General features: G+C 46.9%; 1 long non-coding RNA gene across 1 annotated transcript in view; it reads right to left on the bottom strand.

Moving 5' to 3' along the window:
* Positions 1 to 18,137, bottom strand: part of LOC132676292 (uncharacterized) — a 46,616-nt gene that overhangs the window by 9,816 nt on the left and 18,663 nt on the right. The window contains exons 2-3 of the long non-coding RNA XR_013550605.2: positions 5,175 to 5,303; positions 5,006 to 5,068 (exon numbers count right to left, since the gene is read on the bottom strand). This is a non-coding gene — a long non-coding RNA (uncharacterized LOC132676292). The remainder of the gene's footprint in view (positions 1 to 5,005; positions 5,069 to 5,174; positions 5,304 to 18,137) is intronic.

Here is an 18,137-nt window from a genome sequence, read left to right as displayed (position 1 = left end):
GGCACGCGGGCTGTAAACACACACAAAGACCAGCCGAGAGGAGCGGGCAGAGGGGCGGGCTGCGGTGACCGCTGGAGCCCGCCTGCCCGCCCACCATGGTGGACCCCGTTCTCCTCAAGCATGAATGCACGAGGTTCAACAAACTCTTGCATCCTTGGCCAAGCTGGGGAAATGCACAAGCATGATTTGATTCTCACGGAATAATCGATGAAATTTCCCTTGAACCCACCTGATTGTGTTTTTCTCTCTCAGGACATAAGAATGAAGGACTGACCAGAAGCAGCTAGTGCTGAAACGGGGCACAAAGAGCAAACAGCTGCTCATCGATCATCCTTCGTCTGCGTCAGAACACCACGTTTTCATCCCGGCCTCGTCCCCGCTAGACGCCTGGACCACTAAGCCTGGCCACAGCCATCCTCCTGCTGCGACGCAGGCCAGGAGAAAGGCAGGCTCTCTGCACCCTGGGCCCTGGGTTGGTTCCTGTCTCAGCCCAGTATTTAGAGATGCCACAGATGTAGGAAGCACTTACCAATCAGACAGGTGGGTAAATAACACAAAACAAATATTTTAAAGGTCACGCATTTGGAGATAAAAAGTACAAAGAAAACAAGAATATCCATTCAGAATCAGAGTAACCATACTTGGGCTGCTGCAGCCGGGAGGCTGGACAACAGGCTGGACCACACACCCCACGCCCCGCCCGCCTCTCCTTCTCCCGCCCCTCCCCTGCACTGTCAGGCAAGGGACTTCAGTGTTAGCGTGGGAACAGCACAGAGGCTTATTAGGTCTACTCCCCTTAGTACCTGCCCTCATCACTAATGAACAGGCTGTTATCTAAAATCAACTTGTTGGGGTGTGTGTGTGTGTGGGGGGGGGATCCATAAAACCAAAACATCGTGGTTTGTACATCGGCTTTTATGTGGCAATTCAGCACCAGTTTAGGTAATAAAACCCAGCTCACCCCAGATAACAGAACAAACACCACCAGTGATGAGCAATATTAAAGGGCCTGATTCTTTCGATTTAATGCCTGGGCTCACCACATCGCCCAGGCAGCTCCGGGCTGGGGCAGGCTCTGCCCGTGCTGCAAAACGCCACGCTTGCTGAACCACACCCTGAGGCCTGAGGGTGGGCAACAGAGACCCAGAGGCCCGTGTTTAAAACTGCAATCTTTTTTTTTTTTTTTTTTTTTGTCCAAGAGGACTGGTCTACTCTTCAGGCAATTAGGTAGGATACAGTTCAGAAACGAATGCAGGTATTTCACGCAGGGAATTTAATATGGCTTCAACCGCTCACGGAAGAGCAGAGAAGCCCCGCAGGGGAGGTCAAGGCAAGCCCACGCCCCCACGCAGACAGCCACAGGCCCCGGCACGGAACACAAGCGGAAGCAAAATGACCACAGAGCCCGGAAGCCCGTGCCACCTGGCAGGAGCTGGGGGCAAGCAGGCTAACTCTACAGGAGCTGGCATCTTGGAGGGAGGGGCTGAGAGGCTGCCTTGGGGGTGAGGTGGGGGGAGAGAGGTGCCCTGGCTTCCACCCCACCCTCCCTCCAGACTCCAGGGTCCAGGGTCAGAAACCAGAAGCCAAGGAGTCTAGAAGCACAGTCTCCATAACACAGAGCAGAGCAAAGGTGGGGCACAGAGCTGAGAAAAACCGGGCAGGCGACCATCATGCAGACCCAATACAATCTGAAGGTGGCCCTGCCCCTGCAGGGCTCATGCACTGGGGAGCTAGGGTGACGGGGACCGGATGCCACTTGGAAAACTGGTGCCAGGACACAGCACCTCAACGAACAAGGGAGATCTGCTTTTCCTACAATTTCCTGCCTTACGGTGCCCCCACCCCCACACCACGTACCTTCATTTGACTGCCCTACAGACCTTCCACGGCCCTATTGGGTTTCATCGAACGGATTAGAATTTGCAAAGGATGGCACGGTTTCCACGGTCCACTCGGCCACCGTGGGCCCTGCACCCAGCGGGCTAAGCTGACCCGAGAAAGGAGGCGTCGTGGCCAGGCTGTGGCCCAGTCCTGGAACCGCCCACGAAGGAGAGGTCATCAGCAATGGTGGCCACTGGCACTGCCTCCAGGTTCACAGCCCCGGACGGGGCTGCAGACAGGGGGCACCCCGGCCTGGGGAAGGGTGGACTCCCCAAAGGACAGAACGCCACGTCCCACCGCAAGGACAGGGGCCGCTTTCACTGCAGCCGTCGGTCACCCGAGCAGGACGAAGCAGGGCTAAGAGAAGGTGCCTCCAAGGAACAGCACGCACGACAGCAGAGACCCCGCGGCAAGGCCCAAATGGCGATCGCTGCAAGGGGAGCCAGAACAGACCGCACAGGGAGGAGACCACGCGCCAGCCTGGGCGACAAGGCGGATGGAGAAGGGCAACCAAAAAGTCCCCGCATACGCGAGAAGCCAAGACCCTGCATTCATGAGAAATGATTCGTGCTAAAAACCAAGAGCTCAGGAGTAGAATGACAGCAGAAACTCAGGCTCCGAGCTGCGACAGCTGCCTGAGGACTCAGGGCAGGACCGGCCGATCAGGTGAGGTCCCGCCAAGCCAGAACCACACCAGAAAACAAGGCACAAAGGAGGTTGTGGGGGGAGGCGGGGAGCACCAAAGAAGGGGCGTTTCCGTTCAGGGCCCCACAGACTCCCCGGTGCACCCTGTGCTTCTCTGTGACCCAAGGTCACCACCCTGGCTCCACTACGGGAACAGTGGTACAGAAGGGGCACACTTGTGTGCACGGGCACACGTCTGTGGATGGAGTCGTGTGTCTAATGAAGTCTTCTGAAAGTCGGACTTGCTGTCTGTTGGTGATTTCCTGGTAAGCACTGCTCCCTGGGATCTCACATTTCTAAAAATACTATTTGCTTTTTATTTAACACTGAACCTTTTGATGTTCCAGAATACAAAAATAGCGTCTTATTATTTTAAAAGCTTAGGAGAGAAACTAGCCGTATTATTAGAAAAAGAAGATATACGCAGCTATAGTCTGTTCAAATATCAAGAGGTGTGACTTTTCAAATTCACATTTCAATCTTTATTTACATAAGACTTTTAGAAACAGTGGGTGTAAATATTAAATCACCCAAGCCTGGGTAAAGTTTTATTGAGAATGACTACAGATAAAGGGAAACTGATTTTTTAAAGTCGGCTTCTGAAATTTAGATGAAAAGAATATCGAGCACTAACGAAAAAATGATGTATTTACATATCAATATAGGTTCTCTGCTCACAGATTCATTTCCTATGAAACATAACAGAGGCAAGCCTGGGGAGTTACAAAGGAAGGAAAAATCCTAATCAAATAGATACTGTTGTTCAAACAGAATATTAGCTAAAATGATCCAATCAGCTGTTTGAGCCAAATTTTTTTTCTTTAAGCCATTCATGCCAGAACACAACCTCTTAGAGCAGTAAGAATCCATACTACGTTCCAAGTATTTGCCCAACAGACGGGGGGATTTGAGAGATACATTCCATGGAAATGGGACGAGGACAAGGAAGGTCACCATCTAGTCACCAGCACTTACACAATTTACTCACAATGGGGCCGTGTCTCTCCAGGTAAACATCACGTATTTGTATCCAGCGCAGGTGCAGCTGTTGTACGAACCAACCTAAAGTACAGTAAGTTCCGACCGCTGGGTCTCTGACTCCGCCCTTGTTCAAGGACTACGCCAGGGAATGAAGCACAACGCGCAGGAATTCTCCTGACGAAAAGACCACAGAAAGTCGAAAAGCAGGGCGCCTGGATGGCTCAGGAAACCATCAACCAGTTGAGCGTCCAACTTGGGCTCAGGCCACGAACTCACAGTCGTGAGTTCGAGCCCCCTCCCCCCCCGCCCCCTGCCGTGGGCTCTGTGCTGACAGCTCAGAGCCTAGAGCCTGCTTAGGATTCTGTGTCTCCCTCTCTCTCTCTCTGCCCCTCCCCTGCTCATGCTCTCTCTCTTTCTCTCAAAAATAAATAAACATTAAAAACAAAATCGAAAAGCACACCTTTACAAAGCAAGTCAAACACTGAGCCTGGTTTCTATTTCTCCAATGACTTCAGGGACCAGAGGTTCACACGGGCGACAGCCGACACTTAGGTCTGCACTAAAAACAAAACCATTGCTTCTCACTGGAAAATACAGTAGCCTGCAATATGTCCACTGAAAATCTTATAATTTATTGACTCAATCTTTTGCTTATCAGAAACAGAGCAATACATTTCTCTAAAAATCTGTAGGGGAAATCTAAGAAATACTCACATACACACAGATACACACACACACACACACACACTCTCTCTCTCTCTCTCTCTCTCTCCTGGTTTCTATGTGTCAATTAAACGTAATTCCATTTTATTGTGATATTACAATTCTAAATTTAAAAATAAAAAAACCCCAAGAATTACAGAGGTTATCAAAAGACATATTAACTTGTTCTTAGAGTAAGTCCAAAATTAATAACAAAGATATGATGCTAGTGTCCAACCTTACGATATCCTGCCCGATACAGGAGATGGGGAATGTGACTCTGGCTATGTTAGGCCTCCTTTAACTTTGATTTAACGGTGGGAATACTGCGTTTCTCCCTCTGAAATCTGTGGTTTCTGTAAAGTTTACAGAAACACGAAAGAAAGCTTAAGCAGGGAAAAGAGAAAACAATGTCCATCCCTATTCGGATAATTAAATGAGGTCAGGGGCTTTCCTCCAAGACGTCCTCAAATGATCTCTATTAAATGCATCCAGTGGCCTGTTCCCTTCCCTGAACTCTGTGTTAAGAAAAAATTTTAAGCGTATTTTCATTTCTGTTTCCAAGCTGAAGCTAGAAACAAATCAGTTTGCACCCCAGCAGAATGCCAAGAAAAGCTTAAATCAATCTGCACCTTTTTATTTACATCCCTCATTCCTTAGAAATGTAATTGCCGTTTTTATTAACTTTGTTTTATGGATCTAATATTTAAGAACAAGTCTGTCTTTTATGTCACAGCGAGAAGGTTAATGCACTTACAGATTCCCCCGCAATACATCTCGGGCAAGGCTGGGCCGAGTTCCTTCCACCGTTGTGAGGAATCTATTTAACAAATCACAGCCGCAGATGTATCAGAACAGTGATTATTTACAATTTTTATTAAGATATTTAAATGGGTCACAGCTGGATTGGTGGGAATGGAACCTACCCCCGCGCGTGGCCACCGCTGGCCGCTGTCAGGGAGCCCCTCGCCGCTCCAGGACATGGGGGCGCTCACCTTCACCGGGGGGCAGCCTCGCTCCTGCCCAGCCGCCTCGAGTCTCCTGCACACCCGCTTCTGAAAAACACCAAATGTCACTTCAGAGAGCCTCCTAGAGCACACGACGCTAACTGGATTTGCTTTCGGAAAATGTCAGCTGCGAATACAGACCCTGCGGAGCCCGGCAAGTTTACAGGGCGTTCGGGGGGTGACTTTAAACGTCGTCTTTCAGGAACCCATTCCATCAGTTACATTTAACCTCATTACTTGTAGCACTGTTTGGTGTTTACTTAGCTTTATAGATTTAAAGTAGCCATCTGCAACAATTTTGGGCGAAACTCTTATAATAAACTATTGTGACTGGTTTACTGATATTGAAAATATACAAAACCTATCAATTTTGTTCCAGAAACTAGTTATGTGCTTCAACACACTTTGCCTGGTTTCGAGTTACAGACTTTCTTAATACGAGATGAATAATTCACAGGTGAGTAATTCTTTATGGTCTTGCTGACACTGAGGAGCAAATTAATCGTACTTATTTTCAAGTTGCACACATGCTCTGTAACTGATAAGCTTTGGGAAAGTCAGCACTTGGCTTCTGCTTCCCCAGGAACTGAAGAAGGCCAACCGCGAAAGCAATCCTCCGACACTAAAGGAAAAACGCATTCACTCTCAAGATCCCAAGACTGAGCCTTCTGAAGGGCCACCCCGTTTCCAGTGATGCCCAGCTGACAAGCGACAGGACCCCTGCGTGTGGCGGTGAAGCCCGACCTCGGCCCGGGGCCGGCATCCGGCCCCGCTGCTACACCAACTCCCACCTGCTCAGCGGACCTGAGCTCACGCCGCGGCCCCCTCGGCCGCCTGGCCTCTGGCAAACCATCACCAAGGTTCGTACCACGTTTCTATCGTCTGTGCTAATACCTGTCTGTACTTTCTAATTCGACTTTATTTTTTTACTCAGTGGATTTACTCAGGATAGAAACCTTATATCATGGGTTTAGAGTGCTAGTTTTACTGACCTCTAACATGCCTTACAGGCTAAATGGAAATTGGAGATTAAACTGGAAAATGTCGAACTCCAAGCCCCTTAACCCACTGAGAAGACTTTCTCGGGGTAAGTGCTCGACCTCCAGGTGGCCAAAGACAAGGCTGGCTACGAGCCATGACTTCCCTACGGCTCCCCTAACCAAACTACGAGTCTACTCAAGACCACACTGCGGGACGATGTGAAGACAGAGAACGTGAACGACGGAAAACAGGGTGAGAGACAGAAAAGCCCGCAGGTGCCAGTGCGGGGCGCCTCGTGCTCCCAGCTCACACCTGCACCTCCCGACGTGAGCTCTGGTGAGCGGGGGCACAAGGAAGAAGCACAGGACACAGGGCAGTACCAGCAAAGGGGTGAGCAAGTCCAGTACAAACACAAAAGAGCTACCAAGTGCCTGAGCAGAGAGCCTGGGTCAGGGAAGGGGCTGAAGGTGCACACATGTGGCAGAAGGGGACAGACACCATTTATAGGGGCATCGGCAAAACTCCGAGCTTCTGGGGAAGAAAACAGGAAAAAGGCAGGGAGAAGCACCCTTTGGCAACTGAGTGTAAAGCTAAAAAGAAAGAGGCAGAGTGTAGGGTCCTATGGGCAAAAAGGAAATATGAGATTCAACCCGCCCATCCTCACCAAAACCAAGCAGCCAGCCAACAGCGGCCGAGGCACCTGCACTTGGGCCAAATTAACCGCAGAGGCTGCCGTCAGACTAGAAATCTTTTAAAAATACTCAATACCGTAAAGAGTTACTCCTGAAAACCACCATGAGTCAAAAGAAAATTGGAATTTACACCCTAAAATCATAAACATATTCAAACATTTGAGGACAGGAAAGACTACCCTGAATCAGAAATATAAAATTAAAAACAGAAAAGAACCAAAACAGGGAGAAAGTGACGTGAGCAGATGCATCAAATAATGGAAGGAAAACAAAATTATCTCAGAAATGAGGAATGGGGGCGCCTGGGTGGCTCAGTAGGTTAAGCGTCCAACTCCTGATGTCAGCTCAAATCATGATCTCACGGTTCGTGGGATCGAGCCCCATGTGAGGCTCTGCGCTGAAGCATGGACCCTGCTTGGGATTCTCTCTCTCCCTCTCTCTCTGCCCCACCCCTGCTCTCTTTCTCTCTCTCTCACTCTCAAAACAAATATCAAAAAATCAAAAACAAAGAAAGAAATGAGGAATAAACTACAGAGCATCCAAGGAGAATAACTCCAAATGAAAAGTAACAAAGGCACCGAGGAAAGACAGGACACAAGGAGGACAGACGTAGCAGGGAGAGAACACGAAGCAGTGGCACCCGTGAGTCGGGCTTCCCGAAAGAGGAAAACAAAACAGAACCGCAAAGCCAGTATTTAACATGTAAGAACATTTCCAGTATAGAAAAAGGCCTGAATCTTCAAACCAAAGTTCTCACAGGGTACCTGGGAAAAATGACCCAGGATAATCAACTCTGAGACATGTCCTAATGAAGCTATGGGGTCTCAAAGGTAAGGACAAAGTCCTCGAGGCCCGCGAGCCCAGATTAATGAAGACGCAAAGGAAGTTGACTGGCACGGGCCTTACCAGGGACTTGGACGACAGTACCCCCAATCGGCCCTTCTGAAGGTCAGCTTTATCTGATCTAGTGATGACTGGGGGCTCCAGCAAAGGATTTATGAGGCACATTCAAAAATACGTAAGTGCGTATTTTAGACCAAAATAAAGGTGTAGTTAAGCTGAAAGGCAGATGTGCGAAAATTACATAGTGACAAAGCAGAAATAATTCAACTGAAAAACGTGAGGTGAAGGAAGAGGTAAAGGGCAAACACTCTGATTAATGGACAGGTCAGTGCTGTGTAAGCAACAGGTGTATTAAAGAATACGAGAAAGAAACAGGAAAGTGAGACAATAAAGAGTTTAATCACACAGGCTACTAAGGACGTAAAAATAGGTTCAAACACCCCCCTATTAAAAGAAAACAGTTTTTAACTGGGCTCACAGAACAAGCCCCACCTGTTGCTGCGTACAAGACACACACCTAAAATAGTCATTCAGAAAAGCCAAAAATTAAAAGGACGGACAAAGGTAAATAAAACAAAAAGAAAGAAGGAGACCGAGTAGGATTCAAGTCCCAAAGCAGTAAACACAAGAGGATGTACAATGTTAAATTGTTAACATTATGTTAAAAGCCACAGTCTGCAACAAAGACACAATGCTCATGAAATCTGTGCACCAAATAATACAACCACCACTTTTACGAAGCAGACACAACAGGAAATGCAAGGAGACGCAGGTAGGAACGTCCTCATAGTGGGAGATCCAGTACACCATCTCCGTACAAGACAGAGCAAGTGCAGAAGAGTAAGTAAGGAGACAGATCTCAGCAACACCATCAACCAAGGCAGATCTTGTGGATACGCAGTGAACCGCACACCCTGATAACCGAGAATATACATCTTCTCAAGAAACTATAGCACATTCACCACAAGTGATGGTGTATTTAGGTCACAAAGAAAACATCAACAATTTCCATAATGTAGAAACACTGCAGACAGTACCTTCTGATCACAATGCAATGTAAGTATACATCATTAACAACAACAACAAAACAGAAAGGCACTTCCACCGGGATATTCAAAAATCCTATTACTGACTCTTAGGTGAAAGAGGAAACACAAACTAAAAGAACAGAATTTTGAAAAAGTAATTACACAGAAAACACTACGTATCTGAACCTAGGGAATGCATTTAAAGCAGTAGTCAGAGAAAAATTCATTATATGAATATTTTTATCAATAAAAGTGAAAAAACAAAATTAATAAACCAACAAATTTCAGCTCATAAAAACTATAAAAATAACAACAGAGTAACCCAAAAGAAAATGCATGGAGAGAAACAATGGAGGGAAAAACTGATTAATGAGGTGGAGTTTTCCATTAAAACACTAGAGCTAAACAATAACTCTGAGTCTTGTTTGTGCGTGTGTGTGTGTGTGTGTGTGTGTGGCGGGGGGTGGTAAGTGACAAAACAGACAATCCACCAGCTAAGTTGCTCAAGAAAAAGGGGAGAAAGCACAAATACAGAAAATAAGAAATGACACAGGGAAAGTGACGAGGAAACAAGAAATTTTAAAAATCCCAAGAGACGGCTTTGCAGACAGACGTCTGTGCAAACAGACGTGAAAACGTAGCTGAGAAGGACAAGTTCCTAAGGACACTCGGATGACCGAGGCTGGCCCCACTGCAGCCGGAACGCGGGACAGATGACCGCAGGGAAGAAAAAGAGCCGGTTCCTGGGCAGGCAGGCACCCCACAGAAGCAGTGGACAGACAGCTTCAGGGGTTCGAGCAGACCTTCATCGCCAGACGGTTCCAACGCTCCATGTAAACTGCCCAGAGCACTGACAAGGCCGGAAAAAGCTCCCAAGTTCTTTAATGAAGCAAGTGTAACACTGACACACCAGGTAAAGAGCAATGAAGACGGACAGTCACAGGCCAGTACCCCTCATGAATATCAATGCAGAAATATTAAATAAAACATTAACAAACAGAATCTAATACCAGACCACACACCGTGACCAAGTAGGACTTTTTTCCAGAAATGAAAGTTGGGTTCAATATTAAGAAATCCAGTAGCATTCACTGTACTAATAAACCGAAGGAAAAAACCATATGGTTATCTATAGAGATGCTAAAAAACCCTTTGCCAAAATTTAAAACCCATCTATAAAAATCACAGAAAATAGAAATTGAGTTTTATATATATATATGTGTGTGTGTGTGTGTATATATATATATATATATATTTTTTTTTTTTTTTAATCACTTATTTGTGAGAGAGAGAGAGAGAGAGAGAGAGACAGAATCTAAAGCAGGCTCCAGGCTCCGAGCTGTCAGCACAGAGCCCAACGCGGGGCTCGAACTCACAAACTGTGAGATCATGACCTGAGAGTTATATTCTTAACATGATAAATATACATACACTATTCCTAATGCCAGTATCTTACTTAATGGGAAAAGGCTGGTGGCATTTCCACTAAAATGGAGGCAAGGATGCCCGATCTCCATTTGTGCTCACCAGTGCCCTACCCTAGAGGTATTATGTTACCCTGTACAGTTACAAAAGATACATCAAGCAGAGGCATAAGAATGGGTAAGGAAGTAAAACGATCTCTATTTGCAGACGATAGCATAATGTATATCTGGAACCCCCCAGAGAATCAATGGTAAAACTAACCCAAGCAATAAAACCATCCCTTGAATATTAGGATACAAAGTTAACCTACAAAAACTGCCTTCAAATATAATATAATAAAGTATTAGAGAAAAGCCCATTCTAAGTAATTACAACAAAGAGGGTCAAACGTTTTGGATTAAGTTTAATAAGAATTGTACAGAGCCTATACGAGGAAAACTCAAAACATTCTTGAAAGACACAAAAGTAGATATGAACAAATGAAAAGGCATCTTCTATTCTAGGTTAGGATGACTTAACGTTTGAAAGATGACAGTTAATTGATAAATGCAATGTAATGCCAGCAAAAACACCAACAGATTATTGTATGGACTTACACAGTTGCTACCAAAGGTCACATGGAAAAACAAACATGCAAGAATAGGCAGGAAAACCCTGAGGAACATACCAGACTCTATGGATTGGACTTAAAGCAGTAATCAGAGAAACATTCATTACATTAATATTTTTATCAATAAAAATGAAAAAATAAAATTAAACCACTGGATAGTAAACCGTACCATGAAGACTCTATAATTAAACTGGGTTGTACTGATGATAGACAAATAGGCAAATGGGACTGAATAAAAAGTCCAGAAATAAGGGGCCCCTGGGTGGCTCAGTTGGTTAAGCTCCACCTTCGGCTCAGGTCACGATCTCGCGGCTCATGGGTTCAAGCCCTGCGTTGGACTCTGTGCTGACAGCTCAGATCCTGGAGCCTGCTTCGGATTCTGTGTCTCCCTCTCGCTCTGCCCCTCCCCCACGGATACCACTTGGCATCCGTCAGACCGGCAGAACTTCCAAGTGTGACCCAGACTCTGCCAGGAAGGTTGTGGGAAACAGGCACCTATCTCCTGCGCTGCAAATTCTGCAGGAAACTTGCTGATACGGAAGGAGAGCTACAAACAGACTTTCTAACCCAGAAATTACACCTGTAGGAATCTACCCGCCAGGCACAGCTACAACAATGTGAAAAAAAGGCTGCACATGGTTACTCACCATAGCACTGGTTGAACCGCAAGCTACTGGAAACTGCTAACTAAGCACAGAGCTAACTAAGCAGGAGAGCTGCTGGGGGAGCGGGGCGTGCCCAAGCAGGGCAGCTCTTAGGCAGCCATAAAAACCAGGGGAAGACCTCTGTGCCCTGGCTTGCAGCGATTTCCTGGATATACTGTGAAGTGACAAACTGCAAAAGAAGATCTGCAATATGCTACCCCTGGGGTGCCTGGTGGCTCAGTCAGTTAAGTGTCCAGCCTTGGCTCAGGTCATGATCTTGCAGACTGTGGGTTCGAGCCCCACATCGGGCTCTGCGCTGAGAGCTCAGAGCCTGGAGCCTGTTTTGGATTCTGTGTCTCCCTCTCGCTCTGCGCCTCCCCTGCTCATGCTCTGTCTCTCAAAAATAAGTCAATGTTGAGGGAGGGGAGGGTGGGTGATGGGTATTGAGGAGGGCACCTTTTGGGATGAGCACTGGGTGTTGTATGGAAACCAATTTGACAATAAATTTCATATACTGAAAAAAAAATAAGTCAATGTTAAAAAAAATTACGAATCCATACATACATACATACATACCTACAGAAGCAATCTACCCTTCATGTAAGAAAGAAGGGGTATAAGAAAACATACCTGTCTGCTCGTCCATACAAAAGAAATACAGGGAGGCTGTACCAGAAACTAAGGAGACCGGATGCCCACAGGGAGTGGATGAGAAAAGGTAAAAAGGAGGGATGGCAGATGTAAGTGGGAGCAGACACTTCTCCACGCATGTTCTCTGAAGCTCTAGTCTTAGAACCACAGTGACATTTCACGTACCCCAAAATACCAAATTTAAAACAACTAGGGGGGCGCCTGGGTGGCTCAGTCGGTTAAGCTTCTGACTTAGGCTCAGGTCATGATCTCGCGGTTTGCGAGTTCGAGCCCTGCGTTGGGCTCTGTGCTGACAGATCGGAGACTGTAGCCTGCTTCGAATTCTGTGTCTCCCTCTCTCTCTGCCCCTCCCCTGCTCATACTCTCTCTCTGTCTCTCAAAATAAATAAATGTTTAAAAAATTTAAAAAAAAAATCAACCAGGACGTCAGAGAGAGAAGACCCAAATGAAACACAAATAATAACAAATGAAACTATTTTACAAACAAATAACGTAGCCACTACAGAACTATCCTCAGTAACTCTGGCAGATACTATTTAGGCTAGAAACTCTTAAGTCTAAGGGTAAAAAAAAACTGTAAGGAAACCATCAGCAAAACTAAAAGGCAACTGACAGATGGGAGAAGATATTTGCAAACGACATATCAGATATAGGGTTAGTATACAAAATCTAGAAAGAACTTATCAAACTCAACACCCAAAAAATAAATAATCCGGTGAAGAAATGGGCAAAAGACATGAATAGACACTTCTCCAAGGAAGACAGCCAGATGGCCAACCGACACATGAAAACATGCTCAACATCACTCATCCTCAGGGAAACACAAATCAAAACCACAGTGAGATACCACCTCACACCTGTCAGAATGGCTAACGTTAACAACTCAGGCAACAACAGATGTTGGCGAGGACGCGGAGAAAGAGGATCTCTTTTGCATTGTTGGCGGCAATACAAGCTGGTGCAGCCACTCTGGAAAACAGGATGGAGGTTCCTCAAAAAACTAAAAATAGAACTACCCTACGACCCAGCAATTGCACTACTAGGTATCTATCCAAGGGATACCGGTGTGCTGTTTCGAAGGGACACATGCACACCCATGTTTAGAGCAGCACCACTGACAATAACCAAAGTATGGAAAGAGCCCAAACGTCCATCTGTGGATGAATGGATAAAGAAGATGTGGTTTATATATACAATGGAGTATGACTCGGCAATCAAAAAGAATGAAATCTTGCCATTTGCAACTACATGGGTGGAACTGGAGGGTATTATGCTAAGTGAAATTAGTCAGAGAAAGACAAAAATCATATGACTTCACTCATATGAGGACTTTAAGAAACAAAACCGGTGAACGTAAGGGAAGGGAAGCAAAAATAATATAAAAACTGGGAGGGGGACAAAAGAGAAGAGACTCATAAATATGGAGAACAAACTGAGGGTTATGGGAGGGAGTGTGGGAGGGGGGATGGGCTAAATGGGTAAGGGGCACTAAGGAATCTACTCCTGAAATCATTGTGCTATATGCGAACTAATTTGGATGTAAATTTAAAAAAATAAAATTAAGTATTATGTTGAAAAAAAAAAAAACCCGTATGCAAATACTGACTACAGTTAGCAAATCTGTTTCTCACAGGGTTAGCAATTTTGAAACTATTTTATTGGCATCCTAGGATTGAATAAATAAGTAAACATATTGTAAATAATGAGAGCAAGGTTTCTCTGTTGCAGAAATAAGTTACATTTAAAGAAAGGGAAGGGCTCCTGGGTGGCTCCGTTGGTTGAGCATCTGACTCCTGGTTTTGGCTTGGGTCATGATCTCACGGCCTGTGAGATCGAGCCCCGTGTAAGGCTCTGTGCTGGTGGTGCAGAGCCTGCTTGGGATTCCCTCTCTCTCCCTCTCTCTGTCCCTTCACTACAGGTTCTCTTTCTCAAAATAATAAATAAACATTAAAAAAACAAAAACAAATAAAGAAAGGGAGAGGCTATGAAAGAACCTGGTGGTGCTGGATTAGACCCGGATGTGCTGTTTTTACATCCAGACAGAGACACAGAAGCACATACAGATGTGTGTAATGCACATACTACGAAGTGTAAACGATGCAAATACCTACACACTAGTGCACGCACATGCGCGCGCACACACACACACACACACACACACACAGACACCAATGCCTACATGTTCTAGTTGCGTCTGCTGATGACGGTGGCATCCTAGGAGTGGCAAGACTGCACCGAACAGGTGGGTGCTGCTTTCTAACTACCATTCTCCAGGAATGGTAGGAATTATTAAAGGAACCGAGACTCCAATGGAGAGGGACTGGGTCAGGCATACAACAGGGAAAGCATAAAAAGAGCCTGAGACATTCTGTGCCCCCCAAAATAAGGAAGTTTTTAAAAAAGGATGAGGACACATCAAAAAGACAAAAACACGCCACCTTGAAGGAGTTCCCAATGGCCACAGTTGGAACAACTGGATTGAAATCCAGAGAAAAAAGTAAATTCCTGTGAGTCTGACTGCGACATAAACAACTGAACAAACAACTCGGGGAGAAGAGATAGTGTTCCCCTTTCCAGATGACTTCTACTTAACTATGTAAAAGGAACAAGGAAAACACAAAGTCACCACGAAGTAAACGCCACGGTGAAAGTTACTTCCAACGAGATTGACCAATAGATGCTAAAATCTATGGGTAGAAGTTTAAGGAGAACCAGGATACTGGCACCGTCTCCAGGCCCCTCCTCCGAGGTTCTTATTAATCACAAAGAGAAAGATAGTGGCTTTACAGTGGATGAAATCACCTTCACCGAGTGACAAGATCAACATCAGCAGTAATGACTGACATCGTGAAGCCCTGACACGACGCACTGGGGTGTGATGTCACCTCTGCGGTCTTTGTGCCAAAAGTGCATGGCCTTCATCTACTCATAGAAGCCATGGGACAACCCAAACTGAGTGATATTCTACAAAATAACTGACCCCTCCTCATTAAAAGTGTCAAGGTCACGAGCGACTGAGGAAGTGCCACAGGCTGGAAGAGACCACAGAAGCACAACAACTCGGTGCAGTGTAGACACTGGATTCAATCAGGGTCAGAGAAGCCTGTCAGTGTGAGAACTGGGGAGGCGGGAGTAAGGTCTAGTCTAGTTAACACGCTGAACCGGTGCTAACTTCACGCTAGGCTCACAGTACTATGATCACATAAGCTGTTTAGCCGGAGGCTATACCGGAATTCTCTATACTATGTTTTTTGCAACCTTTCTGTAAATCTGTAACTATTTCGAAGTTTTTAAAAATGAAAAAAAAACCAACCATCTCTTATACCCCTGGTGGTATGTGCACCACACTTCTAGAAACACTGAGTTAAGCCAAACTGCTTTCCCATAATCTCAACCCACTGATTCTAATTTTTCCCTCTTGAGCAACATAAAACAAATATTCCCTCATGCATGAGATGCACATCCTTCCAGATGCTTGCAAATCCTGCTCAGGTACTTTTGAGGCTTCCTCTCTCCCGCCCACTATTCCTACTGCCTTTCACTAGCCCACACCTGAGATGTTTTCCGGACTTTTCCTATCCCAGACACCTTGCTCCAGAGTTTCTAAACCATCAGCACCCCTCTTAAACCACAACGAACACTTGCAAAGCCAAGCGGCCCCCACGGTGGATAGCAGAACGGCCACCTTCTAGGACTCGGCCAGTGTGTCTGATGCCTAGCTGAACAGGCAGCGGCCACATGGCGTGGCAGGTCCAAGGGAGGCGGACATCCTCCACTGTCCCTGAGTCTTCTCCACATGAAACAGCCCGATGCTGAGGGCTCCCCTTCGCAGCGAAGGGCTCCCCTCGGTGCCTTCGTTAAGTTTAATTTGACATCCGTGTTGCTTCCTAGTCTAGCAGAGGACATCCAATCCTCCTCGCGAAGGATCCTGCAGTAATCCTTCTTATTAACTTCATAACGTTTGCAAAAATGGGGCCTTCTGTGCCTCCGTCCAAGTCAGACGAAAGTACCGCAAAAGACAGGATCAAGGACTAGATCTCTGGTTATTCAGGACATGCTCGATCTTTACACCATAAGAAGAAGTATGATGGGTAAAACTGGTTTACTGCCAACTTCCCACAATCTGGGTTAAAGAGAAAAAGTGGAAAGGGTAAATGCGCCCCATGTCATTTTGTACACAGGCTTCGACTCGCCCCCATCGGTAACAATATCATTTCCCTGCTCCTTTCTGAATAACATCACACTTGCCAAAGGGGAAAGCCAAGGGGCACGGATAGGGGACTATGAGTCAGAACCCACACTTTCTGGATGAAATCTAAAACACCGGGGAAGCACATTCGAAACCATTTCTGTGTGGGGTCAAGTAACATTTGGCACATTAAGGTCAGTAGACTTGTGATCATGCGTGGTGACAAGCTGACATTCTTTAAGTGGCTCAGATGGTTGGGGAATTGGGCCCCCACACCCGGTGTCAGGCAAAAGGGGGACTCATGCTGGCACCTAGGTGGTCGGTAAGAGCTGGGCTCCCCTAGGGGACGTGCAGGTTACCTGCTTGGGAGCCCCCGGCCAGCTGAGTGGATTAAATTATTCATGTGTTCTGCTATTTACTGTGGATTATTGAGAGCTGACTGCATATGCTATTGACCTGTACACTTAGTTGGCAAATTGTCCAGTTATTATGGACGGGCCTGGACCAAAGGAAAATGAAGGCTGCAGAGGCATTTAACTCCGGGATGCTTGTGCTACACGGCTCCCTTTTACTCCCTCGTAGAGAGAATATGCCAGCCTTCATAAAGGCAGATGAAGATTTACTACCCAGCTAAGACACTTGCGCCGTATAAATGAAATTAAAATCCCGAGTGTACACAAAGACCCCGTTACTAAACAGTAACTGAGTATCAGCCGAACGGCAGCCTCACCAGAGAAGAGTTCACACAGGAACACGGCTGGCTAAGAGGAGACACTTAGAAGACGCAAGAATTAAAATATACAAAACGCGTCTCGGGTTACCCGATGACGGAACAAAGAAACCTGGCAGGTCTGGCAAAGACAAGCTGCGGTCCGCCGACTGCATGATCCCACCTGTGCTGTCACCGACCTGTCCCTTCATTGGGAGTGGTGGCGCCCAGCCTGCCGAGGGGGGCGCGGGGCAGGGACGCCGTGCCAGGCTCTGCGGAAGCCGGGCTGGGGACGTTCCCACGACGCCCCCGCGGACACGCTGGTGAGCCGGTGGATGGGGAATCCCGGCACACGGGGCACGGCCACCCGCCGAACCCGGACACGCGGCCAGCGCTGGACCCCGGCTCCTCGGCTCCACACGCCACAGGGATGCAGAGAAGCAAAGATGCCGACTTCCTGGGCCGTCTGAACAGAAACGCACCGTGTCTTCTCCTCAATCAGCACAGCAAGAAAACGGCACAGTCTTCAAGCACCAAACACCATGAATTGAGCATAGTTAATCAATACGCCAATACGCGGACCGAGCGCATCTGCTGTGAAGTGGACCACCAGTGCACACGGTTACAACTCAGGATGCGACTGATGGCTAAGTCTCTACGCACACGCCCACAGCCCTCGTCTTTCGTTCGGAAGGTACTGTGGGGACCGTTAGTGACGAACGGCCTTTTTCCTGAAGATCGTTTGTATTTGAAAAGTGTCACGCCAGCTGACGGAGGCCTAGTTACCGGAAGCGGTCTGCTGAGCGAGGCTGTTCAGCTCGGTAAAGAAAGTTGACTCCTGTTGGAGCAGCGGACGTGGATGGCCACCAGCCCCGAATACGGGACCGTGAGTGCTGGCAGCGAGATCCACAAGGCCCCGCAGACCGTCATTTAGAAAGAAAACACCGCTTCCGTCACGCGCGGATCCTGCTTCCGTGACACTGCCACTTGGAAAATGACCCTGCCGCCTCGGGAGGTTGGCTTTCTACGGGACCGTGCCACGTGACACGGAGTCAACCACGGACACCAGAAGCCAGGATTCCTGCTCTCCACCCCATGCCGCCAGGACAT

Source organism: Panthera onca, chromosome D2, assembly GCF_046562875.1.
Source record: "Panthera onca isolate mPanOnc1 chromosome D2, mPanOnc1 haplotype 2, whole genome shotgun sequence".
Taxonomy (NCBI): domain Eukaryota; kingdom Metazoa; phylum Chordata; class Mammalia; order Carnivora; family Felidae; genus Panthera; species Panthera onca.
Note: the sequence above shows the minus strand (reverse complement) of the source record. Positions and strands in the feature narration are given on the sequence as shown.